Genomic DNA, 8,329 nt, shown 5'->3' with positions numbered 1-8,329 from the left:
CGTCCCATGTGCGTGGATGCTTTGAGTTATACATGCGCAGAATGTGCACAATCATCCTATTGACAACCTCTGTCTGGCCATCAGTTTGAGGATGGAAGGCTGTGGACTTCGTGAGTTTGGTGTCCAGCATTGACCAGAGACTGGACCAAAATGTGCTGAGAAACCGACTGTCCCGATCTGAGATGATAGACTGTGGGATCCCAAAGTGCACCCACACTCGTTCAAAGAAGAGTTTAGCAGTGGCTTCTGCTGTGATATTCTTCTTGCAGGCCACCATAATGGCCATCTTCGAGAACCTGTCGACGACCACAAAAACACAGTCATTTCCATGCTTAGTGGAAGGAAGGCCTGACATGTAATCCATGGAGATGGATTCCCAGGGTCGACTAGGGGTAGGCAACGGGGTATAGAGGCCGTGCTTCTTAATGGTCGGTTTGGCAATGGCACAGGCAGTACATGATCGGATGTACTTCCCAACATCCTGTCGAAGATTCGGCCAATAGAAATAATTTTGCAGTACTGCCACTGTTTTCTCGACCCCGAAATGCCCAGCAGCCCGACTGTAGTGTGCTTCCCAAATCATCTTGGCACGCTCGCTTGAAGGAACACAAAGGTGACCGAGGTGGCATAATAGGGCATCCTGGAGGTGAAAATCTGCAACCTGCCGACCCTCCAAGAGTGTCTGGTATGTGTGGCCGAATTCTGGGTCGCTTTTGTAGAGAAGTGGCCAATCAGAAGTCTCGTGCCCACAAGAGTTGAGCACGGTGGTTAGCGCCATGATCGGTGGTCGACTGAGGCAATCTGCAACATTATTGGTGCTGCCCTTTTATACTTGATATTCAAGTGAAACTGTTGCAGGTATGTAGACCACTTCTGATGGCGATCATTCTGCAATTTCCCTTGGGTCTGTATGAACTGCAGAGGTCGGTGGTCTGTGTGGATGACCGTTTCCTTCCCCAAAATGTAATGCTTCCATTGTCGGCAGGCCTGTACAATGGAATACATCTCTTTATCATAAGTGGGGTACTTTCGGACTGTGTCTGAAAGTGTTTCACTGTGATATGCCACTGGATGTCCATGTTGAGTAAGGACTGCCCCAATAGCATAGTCAGAGGCATCTGTCTCGACCTCAAATGGTTGTTGTAAATCTGGTAACGCGAGCACTGGTGCCGTGCAGAGGCGATCCTTCAACTCCCTGAATGCCTTCTGTTGAGATTCAGACCAAAAGAATTTTGCTTTCGCCCCGCCCTTGGTGACTTGACTCAAGGGCCAAGAAATATGAGAAAACCCCACACAAACCTGCGGTAGAAGTTGGCAAGACCTAGAAAGCTGCGGAGCTCTGTTAGAGTGGTTGGAGAGGGCCAATCCCGAATGACTTGGATCTTGGCTGGATCGACATGCACCCCCTGTTCATCAATGATGTATCCCAGATACTGAACCTGGGTCATGCCAAAAGTGCATTTCTCCAAATTGGCACATAGCTTGTGTTGCCGCAGTGTTTGGAGAACCTGTCGGATGTGGTGGAGGTGCTCTTCCCAACTCTGGCTGAAGATCAGAATGTCATCCAAGTATACTACTACAAAGGAGTTGGTGAATGGCCGCAAGATGTCATCCATTAGCCTCATAAAGGTTGCAGGAGCATTCGTCAATCCGAAAGGCATGACCAACCATTCGAAGAGGCCCTCCTTGGATTTGAAGGCAGTCTTCCACACATCGGAGGGTTCGATTGGTACCTGGTGATATCCTGACTTCAGATCGATCTTGCTGAAATATTTCGCCCCCTTTAGTTGGTCTAGGAGGTCATCAATTCCGGGGATCGGGTACCTATTACGGACAGTGATCTTGTTCAGCGCCCGATAGTCAATACAGAGTCTCCACGTCCCATCCTTCTTCTGTACCAACACGATCGGGCTCCCACAGGGCGATGAACTCGGACGGATGTGACCTTTCTGCAGGAGCTCCTGAATCTGCCTCTTGATTTCATCGTTCTCCAGAACGGAGCGCCGATAAATTGGTCCATTGGGTAGCGGCGCACCTGGGGTCAGATCGATGGAGTGCTTGACTTGACAGTGCAGAGGAACCCCTGCCGGGGAGGTGAAGATGTCCTCGTACTCCTCCACAATCTTGTCCATCTGTAGTTGTCGTGCAGAGGGGCCCCGTTTGGAGGCCGCGGCCACTGTCTTCTTCTTTCCTTGAGGGCGTATCATCAGGAAAACAAATTTCCTGGTTTTGGAAATGATCTTACTGCATTGTTTTGCAGTAATCAAAGAGATGGCGGCAGGTGGTGCTACCTCTGGTATCCTGAACAACTTATTTCCCAATGTAATAATAACAGCACGGGGCCTTGATTCATACACAGCATGTCGCTTCCACAAGTATGGTTGTCCTAGTAATACATCACAAACTTCAAGGGGAGCAATGTCACACAATACCTCATCCGTGAAGGGCTTGATGTTGTATGGAAGGCGACACTGCTGGCTCACGCGAAGATCTCGTCCTTGGTGAAGCCACCCAATGGTGTATGGTTGTGGATGTGCTGTGGTCGGTAAGCCCAACCGCTTCACGACCTCTGCCGAAATGAGGTTCTTTTGACTCCCGCTATCAACAATGAACTGTATCGGGGAGCCCTTTACCCACATCTGGGAGTGGAAGAGACGCTCCTCCTCCTCTGGATCTTCGGGTTCATTTTTCTGGATCTTTGCGGTAGCAACAGTGGCGCTGGGATCCGCATCAATGATCTGCTTCCCTTTTTCATACCCCTTATCGGGTTCTGACTCAGAGTCGGAACATGCATCTGATTCTGAAACCTTTAGCTCAGCCACCAGTGACTGCTTGGCCCGACACTCACTTGTGTTGTGAGTGGAGCTCTTATGGAACTCGCACCATTTTCCAGTGTCCTTTCTCGGCTTCGCGGCGCTATTCTTTGCTTGCAGCTTCGGCTGGTTGTCTTGGGCTGTCCCGCCTTGGCTTTGTCCTTTGTTCTGTGGTTTAGGGGCACCTTTCCCCTGCTTTGGATTCGCAGATCCAAAGTCTCGCTTCTTTTGTTTAAACTTCTGCTCGACCTTGACGGCATACCGGTATGCTGCGCCGAGCGAGGGGATGTTTAGGAATTGTATTTCTTCCTGGATGTACTTGTGCAGGCAGCCACGGTATTTGAGTATCAAATGTTGCTCCGAATCCTTGATACCCAACTTTGTGCGAAGGGTATGGAAAAGATTGGTGAACTCCGGCATGTCTTGGTCCCTTCCCTGCCGCAGCGTGGTCCACTTTATGTATTCATCCTCATAGCTCCCGACAGGGTAGTACTGCTCCTTGATGGCATCCCGGAACGAATCCCAGGTGGGTGCGGCTGAAAATAGTGAGCCAATACTTTCATCCTTCTGCTCGCAGTAGGTTTCCCACCAGTCCTTGACGTGGGGGGCTGCTTTGAGGAGAGCAAAAACAATCTTTTCCCGACTCGAAAATTCATGAACAGAAAAATAACCCTCTAGCAGATTTAACCATTTATCTACGGCATCTGCGTCTATCTGACCCTCGAATATGGGGATTTCAAAATTAACTTGTACCTTAAAGGGTGTGGCGTTTCTAGAGTAGCTGCTGGAAGCCGATGCGTTGCTTCTGGGTAGCTGCTGAAGGATCTGGGCAAAGCTGTCCATCATCGCGTTCCGTTGTCGCTCGAGGGCTTCTTCGAGCAAGATTTTGATGGGATCTCCTGCCCCCTCGTCTTTCTTCTTGTCCGCCATGGGAGGCCGTCGGGATTTGCGAGGCTGGTCTTGCAAAGGTTCAACCAGTTCAAGCCCTAACTCCTTATATCCCGACCTTGTTGGGGACATGCAAAGAAAAACAGAGAAAAAGCAGACCGCTCTGATACCACTGATCCGGATTTAAACAGGAACGCAACAAATTACAGAGATAACCATATACACAAAGATGTCGTGGAAATAATACTTCATTTCATTAATGGAAAATACTGAAATATGCTTACAACCAGAAATGGAAATAAACTAGCTAGGGCGATGGTAGATTATCTCTGAGAAGAGATGTGATGGCTACATGCCTTTGAACTGTGTTACAATGAGGCTCGAAGGCCTATTTATTGTTGAGAAACAATGAAAAACCCTTAACATTCAAAAACCTAACCCTAGGAGATGAAACGCCAAACTGTGGGCCTCGTTTGGGGGTAAGTTGGTACATCAACTTCCCGGGGTCGTAACTTTGGCATATGATCTCCGTTTGACGCGTACAATAGCTCATTAGAAAGATCTATCCGAGCACTATCATTGTTGGAACAGGGTCCATTCCATGGACCCATGTTGCCCCCGGATTCCCCAAAAAACGTCGTTTAGGGCCTCAAAACGGCTTCGGAAGTTCAGGACCCGAAAAACTGCTAAAAATAGTAAGTTGTGCTACAATTAAGGAAACTGAAAATGCTGAGAAAGACAATGGTGGGGGTCCAGGTGGACTTGGCAGGTGGCCACCAATATCCACCTGGATCAAGAAGGCTACAACCTTCTTAGCTCTTGTACTAGCCGATCCATTTACTAGTATGTAGGCACCGACCTACTGAAGGCTCCAACCTTCACTCGTTTTCCAGCTGCTCCTGGAAGGGAGCTACAACCCCCTGGCTCTTGTACTAGCTGATATGTTTACCAGTACGTAGGCGCTGGCCTACTGAACTCTACAATCTTCCAGGGACCACGTTTCATACATTTTCGTACTGGATCCATACATACAAAACAATCACCACTGTAATACAATCATCAATTTATACCTGCATCATGAATCTCTGAATCACCCAATACTGAACCATTGAAACCCTATCAACAACACAGTCACCAGAACACAGAACTGACAACAGAACTCTGCAACAATAACCAAATCCAACTGCAACTTCAAATATCATATCTCATAATGTATACGCTACTATGAAGAACAAAACCAGCGTACATACACGCTTTCACCAAAGCCAACCTGTGTACAGATCTGCAAATACTTACTCATAACTTTGCAGCTGTTCTAGAGATTAGTCATACCCAGATCATAACATTCATATAATAAAACATGCATCAATAATTTAGATCTAGTCTATCCATAATCAAACCATATAATGATAAACATTCCAAGCCTTAAGATCCCGATCCATTGTTCATCATTATCCACATGAGTGCCTCCTTGGTTCAGATCAAGCTAAGCATCACAAACCCATGACCAGCATACTAGATCTCACACTTCATCAGATATTCAATCCTTGCACACTTGCCTCCCTTGGTCTAATGATCTTCCCTTTATATAGGTTTAGGCTTCTCTCAATACCATGGTCCAAAACCATGTTGAACCAATACCTTGGACCCAATACCTGGGGTCAACACTTCGGACCAAATACCATGGACCAATACCAAAATACCATGGACCAAATACCACAGACCAAAACTTAGTTTTCTGACATGTACGCGCCTTTCATTCTGTGAACCTGCGTGTGTACGTATACGTGCCTTTTGTTCTTCTCACCCGTGTGTATACGCACTTTCATCAAGGTTAACCTGCGTATATCTCTCTCTTGACCTACTGTACTAAGATCTGTCCTCTGATTGAGTTGCCATCACCTGTATCATACCTCTGAGTGAGTTGCCATCAAGGACAACACTTGTATCATAATGCCAACATTTCTATCATCTATATCTAATCCGTTTTCCTGTAATCATTCAGTTTTAGATGAAAACCCAGGTATTTGATACCATCTTCAAAATTTACTGACCGGAATGGGAATAGACTGAGCGCATAATCTAGTTCCTCTTTAGTGCATCCCGTGGCAAAGAGAGTAGAATTTTGATGATTTGTATCCATACCTGTAGCTTTCCCAAATAATCTGATTATATGATAGAATGCTGCAATATCTCGACGAGTACCCTCAAGAAAAATAAGCACATAATCTACAAGAAGTAGATGAGTTAGATAAATATTTCCGGCTGATGGAGCTCCTTTCATGTTGCCCATTCAAGGTATAACGTCTCTTCAAGGTTATGAAGATATTCAAAATATAACTTTGACTACCTATATAATGATTTTATAATCACCATGGACAATTATGCTTGGAAAGGCATTTTGAATGTGTTTTGATTTATGATAACAAAAAGCTCCATGTAAAGGAAATTCCTACTTACATGGGTAATAACCTTTTTTTAGTGATTTGACGTATGCATATTTATATTGCGTTAATATGCTTGGAAAGGTATTTTGAGTGCGTTTTGATTTATGATAATATAAGGTTTTATGTATAGAAATTCTTATTTGTAATGATGTGAAGGTATATATAGGTATATATTAAAGGTATATATATGTATTTCTTTTTAATATATATTTATATAATATTTTAAAATAAATAAATAAATAAATATATATTTTCAAACTTTTATTATTTAAAATTTCATTTTTTTATTATAAAATAAAGAAATATATAAACATAAAACATACTTTTTATCCCATTTATATTTTTTTTTATAATTTTTTCTTGGAAATTACTTTTCCATTACAGTTCAAGTTTGATATTCATAATGTACAAGCCAAAAATATATCTACCATAATAAAAAAGATTGATTATGATATCATAAAATAATAAATAATAAGATAAATTAGTACATGAATGATATACATGTGATGATAATAGATTTAGTATTCTTTTACATGTAAGCTTTTTTGTTTTGTTTCTTTTATAATGCTATTTTTCTCTAAAAAGTTTTATAGAATCTTTCTTTGATTTTCTATGAATTAAATTTTAAATTGTATGCATATGTAATAGATTGTGAAAGGGCACCTCCCAACTGGCTATTTTTTTTGGCGAAGAGAGTTCCCTGGCTCGTGATCTAATAGATTGTGAAAGGGCACCACCCAAGTGGCTGTTTTTTCTTGGAGAAGACAGTGCCCCTAGCTTGTGATCCTAAGGGTGGTGCACATAAGTAATATAATGACCTTTATTTCTTTAATATTATAATGTATCTAGAATATTAGAGATACTTCATGAATATTTAGATGAGTAAATTTTCTATAATTTATGGAATTATACAATGTGATGTTATATTATACAATATGAGATTATATAATATAAATTATGGCTAATATAATATACAAAAAGGTGTTAATATATTTTCACAAATAATATATAAACATACATATATATGGAAATAAAAAAGAAAAAATTAGTAGTGAAAATAATTATAAATAGTTTTTTATTATATCAAATTAATGACTTTCAAATATATACGAGGTTTTATTCAATAAATTTATGACATATCACGTGCATTCATAACATATTAAATAATACTTCTAATTTTACTATATATTGGAAAATACTTTTAAAAATTACATTATTTAATCCCCTACTAATACAAACCCAATACACCTTCTCAATTTAAAAAAATCCTAGTTTCACTACATATTATGGGTATCTATTTTTTTATTAACATTTTTATATATTTTTATATTTTTTCATTAACTTTGAGCTCTATTTTTTATAAGTGTGAAAATAAAAACCATTTATCCTCTATATATCTCCCAATATATTATGTCATTTTTTTGAATATATATCTCAATATAAATTCACATAAAATGGTATTTCACCCCAATAAAACTCCGTGTAAATACATCATTATTTATATATTTGTATTCCTGGAAAATACTTATAATTATTATAACTAACCTTAGTTAGTGGTCCATCCTAATAGCCAATTGACTTGATTATCTAATAGGCTTACTTTTACATTCAACTGACACATGATAACCATTTATAGCACCAATCAAAGATTAAATTTCCAATAAAATTAACGTGTTCCCGTTATTAAAAAACCACTTCATTGTCTGTGGACAATTTATTTTATACTATTTAATAGGAAATTAAATTAAAACAATTTAAAAGAGTTTTTCTCACTAGTTAGGTTATGTGTTTTTGTTTTATTTATTTTAATTTCATTTCTTTTTAATTTTGATTTTGTCTATTTTTAAATTTAAATTTAAATTTAAATTTTATTATTAAAAAAAAATTAATCAATATTTATAATCAAACTATAATTTTATTTTCTTTTAATTTTGACTCTGTCCATTTTTATTTTTAAATTCAAATTCAAATTTTATTATTAAAAACAAAAATTAATCAATATTTATAATCAAACTATAATTAATAGAGAAATAAAGTGATTTAATTAATTAACATATTTTTATTTTATTTTATTTTTGTGCAAGCATATCTGTAAGTTTGCAGTGGGAAACAATTTTTCCTTATGTTTTATTTTTTTTGATTTTTTTTAATAATAAAAGTTCATTTAACGATAAAATTTTG

The sequence above is a fragment of the Pinus tabuliformis genome, chromosome 5_2 (assembly GCF_031772625.1).
Source record: "Pinus tabuliformis cultivar Carrire ecotype Pingquan chromosome 5_2, CPIR1, whole genome shotgun sequence".
NCBI classification, from domain to species: domain Eukaryota; kingdom Viridiplantae; phylum Streptophyta; class Pinopsida; order Pinales; family Pinaceae; genus Pinus; species Pinus tabuliformis.
Note: the sequence above shows the minus strand (reverse complement) of the source record.